Here is a 14,048-nt window from a genome sequence, read left to right on the forward strand (position 1 = left end):
GAAGATGCATCCAAAAAAAAAAAGAAAAATCAGTCCTACATTACAGAGAAATGTACTATTTAAAGTTGGCACATACACCCGGGAGAAAGTCTGCCAATGCAAGTGACGTAAAAGCAAGAGCTCAGCTTTATCCAAGTTGCCCCCGATGTGGTAAGCCCATGTGACTAAATTCTAAATGTGGGAAGCAGGGGCACACAACCAGAGGTCTCTGCCAGAGTCATCAGGTGCTGACCTGCAAGAGAAACAGGTGCTGGAGATTTGCTCAAAGAGACCCTTTGGCACCCAGGAAGTGGAAGGGGCTCATTCTGGACCCTGAAGTAATGGGGATGACATGCAGACCTGGCAGCTCTGGTCTAGTGTGGGCACTCAAGGCTCCCGGTCATCGTCCACATGCAGCACTGCAGGCAAGGAGGGGAAGGCCCTTCAAAGGGAGAAAAGCTCAATGACTCAGAGGAAGAGCTTCAAGTTCAATCCATGCTCATGGCTGATCCTAACCACACAGCAGCCATTAATCAGGTTAATATAGCACAGAATACTCAAACGATTAGTAAATCGTTCATTAAGTAACGTGCACGAACACTACTGTCAAAATAACCCTCCTCAAGACCCCAGGGCGCAGAATAAGAGGTCATTCGTTGTTTAAAAAGGTTAGTTTTACTTTTTAAGGAATCCTGGTGGTGCAAAGGTTAAGAGCTTGGCTGCCAACTGATAGGTTAGCAGTTCCAACCCATCCAGTGGCTCCATGGGAAAAGGGCCTGATGATCTGCTTCCATAAAGCTTACAGCCTAGGAAACCCTACGGGGCTGTTCTACTCTGTCGCATTGCCATGGCACGAATTGGAAATTGACAGGACAGCACCCAATAACAATGACAAGGTAGAAAAACAATTAAAATCAGTTGTAGACAATCGGGAGCAGTGATTTAACGGCACACCAACGCCAACGGTTTATGAGAAGTTTCTGGAAGTCGTTTAGGCTGAAAGGGGAGGGCAATGCCTTGCTCTGGGCCAGCTGTCCCCATAATAAGGGCTAGATGGGCAGAGGGTTTGGCCAAGATAAAATTGTTCCTTCCACCAAGGGAGGGATCTAAAGAGGTTACAGTTCAAAGAAGTCTTCTGGTCAGAGAAGTAGGTGAGTTCCTTCCTGATTTCTGGAAAACTCCAGCCAAGAGGAGACAGCCCATGCGAATCCTGTGACAAAGACAGACTATACATCTTCCCACATGTGTTAGGGAGGCAGCATCTAAGGACTGACCTGTATCCGGGGAGAGGCTCCTGGCAGTGGTCGTCCTCCAGGCTCACAGGAGAACTGGCCAGTAGGAGGCTGCCCTGGGCAGCAGGCCCCGGGGCGGGGCTGGCAGGCCTCTTGAGTGTGGCAGGGCAGTGTGGGTGTGGCAGGGCACTGACACTTCACCGGGCATCCGGAGGGACCTGGGGGTCGCTGGCATGACTCTCCAGCACCTTTAGACAAATGGAGGATGTTTAAGCAGGGTCTAGGAAAAAAACCACCAAGCCCCTCTGATCGAGTTAGAAAATAAAAGAATGAAACAGATGGTAAGGATGGTATTTACAGCAAAGCAGATATGCTAGCACAGAAGGATGATTTAGAAAACAGATTCACAGGGGTGCTCCTTGTACCCCCCTGGTACATTATGATACAAGGAACCACTCTGTTCCATGCTCTTACATTCACTGTGTAAAACAACCAAAACAAGATGCCCTCGTTGATCGGTCTGACTCACAGCGGCTCCATGTGTGTCAGAGAAGAACTGCACTCCAGAGGGTTTGCAATGACTGACTTTTTAGAAGATGGCCAGACCTTTCTTCTGAGGCAATTCTGGGTAGAGTCAAACCTTTTGTTTAGCAGCTGAGTGCATTAACGCTGTTGTATAAAATAGGCTTAACCAAATATCACATTATATGTGTACACATGCTGGCCTCATCTCTCTCTGTCACCTAGATTCATGCAACAGCCTCACAGTTATGCTCTGGCTTCAGGTATCGTTACTGTTTGGGACATGAGGTACCCGCCCCCAGGATCACGCAAAAAGAGCACACAGAGCCAGGATTCGAACCTCGGCTTATTTGAACTTACAAGTCTGTGTTCTCAACCACTACATCACACCTTTGCATCTCCTAAAAGTAGTGAACACCTTATAAAATCTTCACATATTGCTCCCAGACAGACATCATAATAGAAATCAAAAGGACGAAGTAATCCCGCAGGTCCCACCATCCTAAGAGACTGTTTGCTTCTGTATCCCCGCAGCTTATTGTTTTGCACAGGCGGGGTTTTCTCTAAGCAGCTCCCTGAATTCTACACTTCACCTGCTTTTGTGAGTGAAAGGAATCTCAAGGAGACCCTGGAATTACAAAATCTGGAAAGCTCTCTGGTTACAACAGCAAATGTAAACAAAGAGGAAGTTGGAGTTCCTTGAAGCACTCCCTGCAGAGGCACACAGGGTTCTCAGAATTGGCGACGGCCTGGGGCCAAGCTGGGGATGACTTTAAGGCAAACATGCCAGGCTTCAGGCCACTTCCGAAGCCGCCACCTGCAGCCTGACAAGAGTGCCTCCAAGAACTGCTCTCCAAAGGGCTGGCTCACTTTATAACTCCTGGGACAGAGACAAGAAGGAAGGGGATGCCTGTTTTTTTTTTTTTTTTTTCCCTTCTCCAACTAAAAAGCTTGTTTGCACACTGTTAAAATATTAATCATTACACACATCATCGACTATTTCAGTGTTTGCTTTTTAGGTGAGCAATTGAATCAACCCAACACAAGTGCATACCATGGGCTGCTCATTTCTGAGAACTCTCTCAGTTTAATGCAGGATTCCCCTGAAAATGGTTTTTCCAGTAACAGTTGTGAATGTGCGTGGTACCAGTCCTGCTGGTTAGTAAGCACCCAGGATCCTCCGTGTACCTACTGCTCCAAACCATTGAACCTGTTGCCATCAAGTCGATGCCGACTCATACCAACCCTGTAGGACAGAGGAGAACTGCCCCATTGGGCTTCCAAGGTGTAAATCTTCAGAGATGCCGACTGCCACACCTTTCTCCTGCAGAGCAGCTGGTGGGTTTGAACTGCTGACCTTTTGGTTAGCAGCCAAGTGCTTTAACCACTGAGCAACCAGGGCTCCTTGCCAACTGCTCAGCAGGGCTTTTTAAACGACAAAATGTTTCGGAGTTACCAAATACCTCCACTTTTTTCTTTTTTCCACTATGGACTTAGATATGCCATCCAATTTCTACATGCCCATGCAAAAAATTTTCATTTCTGCACAGATGGACCAGAATGGTGCCAACGCTTGTAGAAAGGTCACTGCTGAGTGGGCAGAAGTAGCTGGGGTCCCAGTAAGAGGCACCCAGCCCATCGTGTGATATGTTCCTGTCATATCCAGGGTATGGGTTCGTTTCCACCTACGCGGTAAAGAAGGGGGTCTCAAGAGAGGTGACCATGGCCCTGCCCACTTGACCACAGGTGTGGGATACAGAGATGCCCCTGTCAGTGGCACTGGCTGAGACCCGGTGCATTTTGCTCCAGGGTAAGAACCCACTGCAGGTAGGAAAGCATCTCAATCCCAATGCGGGGAGCCCACGGCAGTCAGCTGGTGCTAAAGTCTACGGGTGGGAGGTGACAGAGGCACGGCAGGTGCTTGGGATGTGTTTGCTGGTTGCCCCTATGGCCTTTTAGGATACACGAGACAGAAAAACATTTATTCATTCAACAAACACTCGTGGAGGGCTTCCTGTGTGACAGGAACTTATACCAAGTCCTAAGGATATGGAAAGGAGAATGATGCTGTTCTTGACCCAAGGAGTTCACTGTCTATGGCAAATGGGCACTCATGTGTACTGTAATTGCTGTTACGAGGTGCAGTTCACCTGGTCTTTTCTCCCTGGTGGTGGGTTAGAACAGCTGACCTTTTGGTTAGGAGCTGAGCGCTGAACCTTTGGGGCACCAGGGCTCCTGCTGACGCTAAATAAAGTCCCATTACCCTGGAGCAGACAGGAGTGGATGTGTGAGGGAGGGAGGGGATGGTGTGAGAAGGCTTTGGGACGGGGAAACAGACCTCAAGTTACCAGTTAGTGGGGGTGGGGAGGGCATTACAAGGCCATAGAGAAAAGAATGCGCAACAGCAAGTCATCCAGTGTGGATGGGGCGTGAATGTGGGGGCAGGTGGGGATAAGCCAGAAAGGCAAGCTGACCAAGGCCCAACGTCACCTGGGGCACCAGCCAGGAAGGGGACTTGGGGGGTCCAGACCTGCAGCTGTGCTGCTGGAGGGGTTCTGAATCTTTCACCCAGTCCTCAACCTTTTTTTTCGGGGGGAGGGGTGCACAGTAAATATTTGAAAATGTCTAGTTCAATGGATTCTGCAGATGAAATACCCAAATCCTAGTTTGCCTGTAAAGAAACAGGGTGAAGATGGCCAGTTATGTTTAGGGAGTATGGGGTCATGCTGCAAACCTCACTGTTGTTGCCATGTGCCGCCAAATTCATTCTGACTCACAGCAACTCTATAGGACAGAGAAGAACTGCCCCGTAGGGTTTCCCAGGCTATAATCTTTATGGAAGCAGACTGCCAGGTCTTTCTCCTGCAGAATGCCTGGTGGGTTCAAACCACCAATTGATTAGCAGCTGAGCACTCAACCATTGTGCCATGAGCATACTGAACTCTACCAATGGTCCCCAAATGGGGTGAGCAAGTCAATTCACTGGAGTCCTGAAGTGGTGAGAATACTGTTTACATCTATGTCTTTAAAAATGAGAACAATATTGGCTCCACCAGTATTTACTATATGGGCAGAACCTGGTGATTTCCCTGGCTCATGTGTCTGAGGCCTCGTCATGGAGGAGGAGGAGGGAAAGAAAGAGGAAGAGGAGGGAGAGAGGGAGGAGGAGGTGGAGGGAGAGGCGAGGCTGAGGAGGATGAGGAGGAAGGGGAGGAGGACGATGAGGAGGAGGGGGAAGAGGGAGAGGAGAAGGAGGAACAAGAGGAGGAGGAGGAGGAGGGAGAGGAGAAGGAGGAAGAAAAAGGGGAAGAGGAAGGGGAGGAGGAGGAGGAAGGAGAGGAGAAGGCAGAAGGGGAGGAGAGAGAGGAGGAGGAGGAGGACTTGTGATATGGGGGTGATGGTGTGCCCTGACTTAAAAGTTTACTGTGAGCACCTTTGGACGTGTATAGTTTACATGCTTCTGGATATTATGGCTTGGTTAATTTTGTAAAAACAGGAGCTCTGAATAGCCAAAGCTTTGCAATACTTTGTAGTGACTTGGACAGTGACCATGAGGACCTGTTGGATGGCTCAGAGGCTCACTGGTTATATCACGTCTTAATACCTGAAGAAGCACAGAGAACTTCTAGAGGAGGCACACATGTTCTTTCATGAAAAGATGAGGGTTCCAAATCTGCAGAGTACTTTTTTTCTGCAGTGTGTCAGCTAGCTTATTTCTCCTAAACAAATGCACTCAGATCTATCCCTTCCAGGAAAAGATGACCATGGGTGAGAGTTACAGCTACTCAAAATAGCTTGTGCCAAGAATGCAGTGTTTATGAAAATGGATGTTTGGTATTCCTTGAAGTCATCCGTGAACTAAATACAGTTTAATCTAATTAGAAAAGAATGTCCACATTAAGCATTAGACTCTTCTAAAAGAATTATCTATATGTGATCAAACTGACAACAGCAACTCGAAAGGATAGATAAGAAGCTTAGCAAGAAGCAAGTGTGTGTCAACGATGGTGAAATAGTTTGGAAAAGTTGTGAGAAAGTTGTCACAACTTGAAGAATGGAGTTGACTCGACAGCAACTTGTAATCGTGTTTACTTCAGCTTTTAAAGGTCTCTATTTCGGTATATGTCCGTAATACACCAAGCCACTAGAATAGGACTACAATTTATAAATAAGTAAGTAACATGTATGGGTGGTTGTTGTTAGGTGCCATGGAGTGGTTCTGACGCACAGTTGGCCAACATGACAGAGTAGAACAGCCACATAGGGTTTTCTAGGCTGTAATCTTTACAGGAGCAGATCGCCAGGTCTTTCCCCTGTGGAGCTGCTGGATGGGTTTAATCTACCAAGCTTTTTTTTTTTTTTAATAATTTTTATTGAGCTTTAAGTGAACGTTTACAAATCAAGCCAGTCTGTCACATATAAGCTTATATACACCTTACTCCATACTCCCACTTACTCTCCCCCTAATGAGTCAGCCCGCTCCCTCCTTCCAGTCTCTCCTTTCATGACAATTTTGCCAGTTTCTAACCCTCTCTACCCTCCTATCTCCCCTCCAGGCAGGAGATGCCAACACAGTCTCAAGTGTCCACCTGATACAAGTAGCTTACTCTTCGTCAGCATCTCTCTCCAACCCATTGTCCAGTCCCTTCCATGTCTGATGAGTTGTCTTCAGGAATGGTTCCTGTCCTGGGCCAACAGAAGGTTTGGGGACCATGACCGCCGGGATTCCTCTACTCTCAGTCAGACCAGTAAGTCTGATCTTTTTATGAGAATTTGGGGTCTGCATCCCACTGATCTCCTGCTCCCTCAGGGGTTCTCTGTTGTGCTCCCTGTCAGGGCACTCGTCGATTGTGGGCGGGCACCATCTAGTTCTTCTGGTCTCAGGATGATGTAAGTCTCTGGTTCCTGTGGCCCTTTCTGTCTCTTGGGCTCATAGTTATCATGTGACCTTGGTGTTCTTCATTCTCCTTTGATCCAGGTGGGTTGAGACCAATTGATGCATCTTAGATGGCCGCTTGTTAGCATTTAAGACCCCAGATGCCACATTTCAAACTGGGATGCAGAATGGTTTCATAACAGAATTATTTTGCCAATTGACTTAGAGTCCCCGTAAGCCATAGTCCCCAAATCCCCGCCCTTGCTCTGCTGACCTTTGAAGCATTCAGTTTATCCCGGAAACCTCTTTGCTTTTGGTCCAGCCCAGTTACGCTGACCTTCCGTGTATTGAGTATTGTCCTTCCCTTCACCTAAAGTAGTTCTTATCTACTAACTAATCAGTAGATAACCCTCTCCCACCCTCCCTCCCTCCCCCCCTCATAACCACAAAAGTATGTGTTCTTCTCAGTTTATACTATTTCTCAAGATCTTATAATCGTTGTCTTATACAATACTTGTCCTTTTGCCTCTGAATAATTTCACTCAGCATAATGCCTTCCAGGTTCCTCCATGTTATGAAATGTTTCACAGATTCGTCACTGTTCTTTATCGATGTGTAGTATTCCATTGTGTGAATATATCAGAATTTATTTACCCATTCATCCATTGATGGACACCTTGGTTGCTTCCAGCTTTTTGCTATTGTAAACAGAGCTGCAATAAACATGGGTGTGCATATATCTGTTCGTGTAAAGGCTCTTATTTCTCTAGGATATATTCCGAGGAGTGGGATTTCTGGGTTGTATGGTAGTTCTACTTCTAATAATCCACCAAGCTTCTGATCAGCAGCCCGGGACTTAGCGGTTGTGCCACCAGGGTTCCTTACATATATGGGGGTGATGCTCAAATTTTCAACAAAAAAGTTTGAGGACAGCTTGTTTATGCAAACTGACCTTGTAGGAATGAGGCAGAAACAATCCACCAGAGAGCTGTCATCTGGAAGGGGTGTGCGTGGTTGGTCTGAGGCCACCGTCATTTGCATCGGAGGCCCCAAGTAGAGGCCTAGTTACCTAGAGCTCACACCAGCTTCCTCTAGGGTGCAGAGGCAGCCACTGCCCAGGTTCATATGATTCTCTGTTTGAATTGAAGCACCTTAACGGGACTGGTAAAGCTTAATTTTAAGTCGAAGGTATGGCCCACAGGGGCCACTGGGAGAGAGTTCAATAAAGCCTGTGTGGCCACCTGCTCTCCTGACTGCTGCTGCTCACGTGGGCCTACTCCCAGGTCTTCCTGCTGCTCTGCCCCTGTAGGAAAGGAGGAGAATCCCCAGAGAGGTGTAACCATAGATCTTCCATAACAAGTGAAACAGTGTGGAGCTCATTATCCAGCCCCTGCAAAAGTGCCAGCTAGCCTGTTTACTCCAAACTCTTCAGATGTTGCCCTTCTGGAGAATGGGTGTTGCAGCAGGGGCCAGGACAGGCAGCCCCACGCCCAGGCTGCCTCATGTTTCAAGTACCCTCAGTGGTTTTCCCTGCTTGGAATATCACCCTGCATACCCATCTCTTCCTGCTGAAATCTTAGTGTGTCAAAGTCCAGTTCTGATGCCAAGCCCTCCAAGAAGCAGGCAGCTCTGGTTCAGTGGTTCTTCATATTGGCTGCACCCTGGAATCACCCCCAGGGATGCTGGGCTCTGCTCCTCGCATGGGAACGTCTCCCTGGGTGTTTCTGAGGTTGAGATCCATGCCTCCAGTGAAAGCCATCCCCTCCCCACCTCTGACGCCAGCAGGACTTTCTCTGCACACCCCATATGGCCCTTATGTCCTGTGTCTTCTATAACAGTTCCTCCACCACTGGACGCCATGGAGTTGACTCTGACTCATGGCCACTCCGTGTGTTAGAACAGAATTGTGTTCCATGGGGTTTTCAACAGCTGATTTTTTGGAAGCAGATCACCAGACCTTTCTTCTAAGGTGCCTCTAGGTGGACTCAAACTTCCAACTTTTCAGTTAGCAGCCATGTTAACTGTTTACACCACCCAGTGACTCCCTATCACGATTCCTTGTGAATAATATTTTTTAATTCCATCCTAGGGTCCCTGAAAACAGGGACCACGACCAACTGGCCTTCTAGTCATGCAAAGTGCCTTGAACGTCAGAGGCGCCATTTGAGTTCTGGAATGCTTCCCCCACAGATTTCCTTTGGTAGAAGGGCCTACAGCCATCTTGGAGGTAGGCTGGAGAAGAAACTGTGATCTAATAAGTCTTACCTGGGCCTTCCCAGTTGAGGCCAAGTAAAAACAGGTTTCCGTGAGACTGCATGACACACTTGCGTGGAAGGCTAAAGTCTTTCTAAGAACAAATACAGCAACCCCTTCTTGTTCCAAACGGCCTTTCAAAATGGTGGCAGACAGCCTTAGAGAGGAAAGGCATCATCCTGTTTGTCACAAGGGTTCAGTTTTTTTTTTTTTTTTTGGGCCCCTGGGTGGTGCAAACAGCTAATACACTGCTAAACCGAAAGGCCGGAGGTTTGAGTTTACCCAGAGGCACCTCAGAAGAAAGGCTTGGTCATCTACTCTTGAGAAATCAGCCACTGAAAACTGTATGGAGCACAGTTCCATAATGACACACATAGGGTCACCATCAGTTAGAAGTGACTTGATGCAACTGGTGGGTAGCCAAAAAAAAAAAATTTTTTTTTTTTTTTTTAAATTCTCTAAGATGTTAAAAAAACAAGGGGGGCGGGAAGACACCTATTGCGTCCATTTTTACCTCTTTTTCTCTTACATTCTGCAAGATACAAACTTTCTAAAAGAAAATAGCCTTAACCTTTTTAAGTTTACAAAAGGCAGCATCAAGAGTTTCTGGATAAAATGACCCTGCTGCTCAGGGGGAAAAGATGGAACTCTTCCATTTGCACCTGCCTGGGCCCCACACAGCTACATAGTCTCAGCCGCTCCTTCAACATTTCTGAGTGCCTATTACTACTGACAGGCCAGTGCTGGGCTACATGCCAGGAATCCAAACATCAATAAGACCCCATCCATGCCTTGCAGGGGTTTCCAGTACAGGAAGCGAATGGGCAAACAACCAGAAACAGTACTATAGGCAGTCCCCAGATAACGTACTAGCTCTGTTCCTAAGCCTGTCTTTAAGTCAAATTTGTGTGTAAACTGGAAGAGTTAGCTATGGTTTAGTCAGTCAAATGCTTGTCTTAGTATATAGTATATAGTGTACCTTTCTATGCATAAAAAACAAAGAAATACTTCCAGATACACTAAAACATGTTCCACATTAATACAGCAGAGATAATGTTTTGATGTGCTTTGCAAAGTAGCGCCCGTTTGTTATTATGAATCACTGTATGCACCTTGATTTTTTGATATAATAGGCTTTATGGGGGTTGGCTAGTAACTATGGGTTGTACCTATGTCTGACGTTTGTTGCCTGGGGACTGCCTGTATAATGCAACAGTTTTAATTAGGCTACAAGGAAGTGGGGAGGGACACTCACTCATGCAACAAATACACCTGGAACACCTGATCTACCTCAAGCCGTGCCCTAAGTTGCTGTCCATAAACCACAGTATCTGCCCATGAGAAGCTTATGTTCCATGTGCGGGAAACAGCCAATAAACACACAGGTACATACTAGCTGGGGCACCAGAAGGTCCTTGTGTGGCACAGACAGTTTGTGCTTAGCTACTAACTGAAAGGTTGGCAGTGCAAACCCACCCGTTGACACCATGGAAGAAAGGCCTGGCAACAAACTTCCATAAAGATTAAAACAAACAAAATTTGTTGTTGAGTCAATCCCGGCTCGTGGTTACCCCATGCGTGCCAGAGTAGAACTGCTCCATAGGGTTTTCTTGGCTGTAACCTTTTTTTTAAATAATTTTTATTGTGCTTTAAGTGAAAGTTTACAAATCAAGTCAGTCTCTCACACAAAAACCCATATACACCTTGCTACACACTCCCAATTACTCTCCCCCTAATGAGACAGCCCCCTCTCTCCCTCCACTCTCTCTTTTCAAACGTGTCCATTTCACCAGCTTCTAACCCCTCCACCCTCCCATCTCCCCTCCAGGCAGGAGATGCCAACATAGTCTCAAGTGTCCACCTGATCCAAGAAGCTCACTCCTCACCAGCATCCCTCTCCAACCCATTGTCCAGTCCAATCCCTGTCTGAAGAGTTGGCTTTGGGACTGGTTCCTGTCCTGGGCCAACAGAAGGTCTGGGGGCCATGACCACTGGGGTCCTTCTAGTCTCAGTCAGACCATTAAGTCTGGTCTTTTTATGAGAATTTGGGGTCTGCATCCTACTGCTCTCCTGCTCCCTCAGGGGCTCTCTGTTGTGTTTCCTGTTACGGCAGTCATCGGTTGATTGGCTGTAATCTTTACGGAAGCAGATCGCCAGGGCTTCTTCCATGGTGCCTGATCGGTGGATTTGAACCTTTAGGTTAGTGGCCAAGTCCAAACTGTTCGCGCCACCCAGGGACTTCCCATAAAGAAGACAGCCAAGAAAACCCCATGGAGCTTAGGTCTACCGTCACACATGGGGTTACCATGAGTCAGAATCCACTGGACTGTAATGGTTTGGGGAACCAGAGAAAGTAATCCTTAAGGTTCTAAGCCCCTCCGTCAGGACCAGTGGTCGCCTTTCCCTCTATTTCCATTACCAGATGGGGTAAACAGGCTCGCACCACCCACAGTAGGTCACACGGCCCCTATTTTGAGGCTCAAGGGGAGGATGGGGCTGGGAGCAAGACGGACTCAGACAAGTGGGGTGGGAACATCTGCATGGAGAAGCATCCCTGAGGCTCTGGCCCAGCCCAGCCCAGCCTCCGCGTGGCATCTAGCAGGCAGGCGCTCAAAGTGTCCGCGGATGGATGCCGGCCAGCACCGCATGCCGGCTGCTAATATGGTCAGTGTCTGAGCAGCCCTCTGGGCTCCGTACAAAAGATTCCACGGCGATTCCAACTCCCCATAAGGTTAAGTTTCCTTTCGGAAGCCGAGCCAAGCCGGCTTTAGCGAGGTGTTCCAATGGTGGCAACACACCCAAAGGGCCCCCACCTTCCCCGCCCCCCCTCCCCGCCGGCGAGAAGCGTGAGTCACAGCACCCTGGCACTGCAGGAGATGCGGTCTTGGCGAGGAGGGGGCGCCTGCGACTCTCGGGGGCGCTGGGTCGGGATGGGATCCGGGTCGGGGGTCTGGGTGGGGCCGGGGTGGGATCCGGGTCCGGGGTCTAAGTGGAGCCGAGGTGGAGGTCTGGGGTGGGGTGTGGTTAGGGGATTGACCTGGGGGTCTGGGTAGATGGGGTGCAGGGCTGCAGGAGGGGCCCGGGCAGGCCATGCCGGGGCGCACGGCGCGCTGCCGGGGTTGGGGGTGGCCGGCGCGAGGGCGGGGAGAGCAGACTCCAGCAGGGAGGCTGCGAAGCCGGGAGCGAGCGCGCGAGCTGCGGGTCCGGCGGCACTCACCGACCCTCGGCGTCCGGGCGGCGGAGGCCGCCGCGCTGCCCTCTCGCGGGGCCCCTCCCTCGGCCCGAGGCTCTGCTGCAGCCTCGCAGCCGCGGCCGTGGCCGGTGCAGAGAGCTACTAGTCGGCCATGGCGAGAAGCGGGCGCCTGCGACTCCCGGAGGGGGACAGAGCCGCGCAGCTTCGGCTACTGCCAGGGGGCGCGCGGGCTCGCGGCTCGCGCGTGCGCAGTGCCCCGGCCCTGCGGGCGCCGGTGACGCCCCGCCCGCCCCGCCGGTCTGCGTCTGCGCAGTGTCCCAAGCCCGCCCACCCCTGCTCAGTGCTCCGCGCGCCGACGTCCGGCAGGGGGCGCGCGTCCCGGCGGCGGCGCTGGTCCAGAGTTCGAGACTGACCCGAAGCCTTAAGGCCGCGGAGCGAGGGAATGGCCTTTGTGAAAACAATTATGTGTACCGTATACATTTCAGAACCGCTAACGGGTTATCACCGAGAAGTTCGGACTCTGTTGGCCATGATTCCATTTGGTCTTTGAGTTGTTCAAGGTCCTCTCAGGGAGATCTTGGGGAGGGGTCGCGGCCCCTCCCTCCGCCTCGCCCCTCGAGGAGTGGCCGCTAGTTTCTGTCACCAAGGGAAGACGAGTTACCGCTTGAGGCCTGGGGCGGACGGTGGTGCAAGGGCGAGGCCCTGGGGTTGGGACGGAGGACGAGGTGAGGGCCGAGGAGCTTTCTGGAAACGGGTCTCGAGGCATCGAGTTTACGGGGAAGGTCCGGCATCCCGGGCGCAGGCAGCCACCGGCCACAGGGGCCCGGGGGCCGGGTCAGGGTCACCTAGGCGGGAGGGTCCTGAGGTCGGGTCGGGGCCGCCTGAGGCAGGAGGGATACGGGGCCGGGTCAAGGTCGCCTGAGGCAGACGGTGCCCGGGCCGGGTCGGGGTCGCCTGAGGCGGGCGGTTTTCCTGCCCGGGTCGGGGTCGCCTTAGGCGGAAGGGACCCGGGGCCGGGTCGGGGTCGTCTGGCCGGGAGGGTCCCCGGGACTGGTCGAGGTCGCCTGAGGCGGGAGGATCCCGGGGTCGGGCAGAGGTCGTCTGGGGCGAAGGGCGGGGCGGGCTCGGCACGAGGCCAACAGTTGGCGGCTGCCTGGGCCCGGCGTCCTGAGCGCCCGGACCCAAGCGCCAGCAGCCCCGACGCCTAAGGTGAGTGAGCCGGCCCCGCCTCCCCTGGGTACCGCCCACTGACCAGCCCTGCTCCCCTGCTCCGGCCCAGCCCGCTTGCCGCTGGAGTCAGAAAGTGACTGATCGGTCCGTAACTTAATGGACCGAGCCGGGCGGTTTCATTTTCTTGTCTCAGGGACTCCTCTGGATTAGTGTCTAACGTCAGAGCTTCACTGCCCCATTTTATTCTTCGTACACCTTTTGCTATCTGTAATTATGCTATTCTAGTGTTTTTTTTTTTTTAGTGTGTGTTTTGTTTGCTTACTCCCCCACTCCCACCCCCAGCTGTCTTCTCAACCAGAAGGTGTGCTGCACGACGGAAGGGATTTTGTCTAGCTCATCGCTATATCCCAGGGCCCTAAAGTGCCTGGCCCAGAGGAGGCATTTACGGATACTTGTGAAGAGAGTCACAAAGTTGAGAGTCATAAAGACCCTTAACTAGCTGTATGACCACCGGCATGCATGAATGTCGCCTTTCTGAATCTCAGTTTCCTATCCCTAAAATTGAAATGATGGGTAATAATAGTTATAGCGGTAATACCAAACTCAAAAGTCCTTAAAAAAATTTTTTTTAGGGGGGCTTTTTGTTGTGATTTTGAGGAGCAGAGAAAATGCATGTCTAAATGCTTACCACAATGCCTGGCACACAAATGCTCAATAAATGGTAGTATAATGTACTGGAGTGGACTATCCAATAGACAAGGTAAGCACGGTAGATCATCTGTAGAGAGCAATTTTTTCACCACATCAAAGATTCTGCTTCTAG

At 50.4% G+C, this 14,048-nt stretch overlaps 1 protein-coding gene across 4 annotated transcripts in view; it reads right to left on the bottom strand.

Moving 5' to 3' along the window:
* The window catches only part of ABCA3 (ATP binding cassette subfamily A member 3), a 50,575-nt gene extending 38,299 nt beyond the window's left edge, over nucleotides 1-12,276 (bottom strand). For 2 of the 4 annotated variants that reach the window (XM_049903160.1, XM_049903158.1), the window contains exons 1-2: nucleotides 12,080-12,276; nucleotides 1,254-1,459 (exon numbers count right to left, since the gene is read on the bottom strand). The gene's annotated coding sequence lies outside the window, so the exon portion shown is untranslated. Of the gene's footprint in view, nucleotides 1-232; nucleotides 422-1,253; nucleotides 1,460-12,079 lie in introns of all 4 variants that reach the window. The other 2 variants (XM_049903159.1, XM_049903161.1) reach the window with 2 other exon arrangements.
* Nucleotides 12,277-14,048: the final 1,772 nt, after the last annotated feature.

This window comes from Elephas maximus, chromosome 12 (genome assembly GCF_024166365.1).
Source record: "Elephas maximus indicus isolate mEleMax1 chromosome 12, mEleMax1 primary haplotype, whole genome shotgun sequence".
NCBI classification, from domain to species: domain Eukaryota; kingdom Metazoa; phylum Chordata; class Mammalia; order Proboscidea; family Elephantidae; genus Elephas; species Elephas maximus.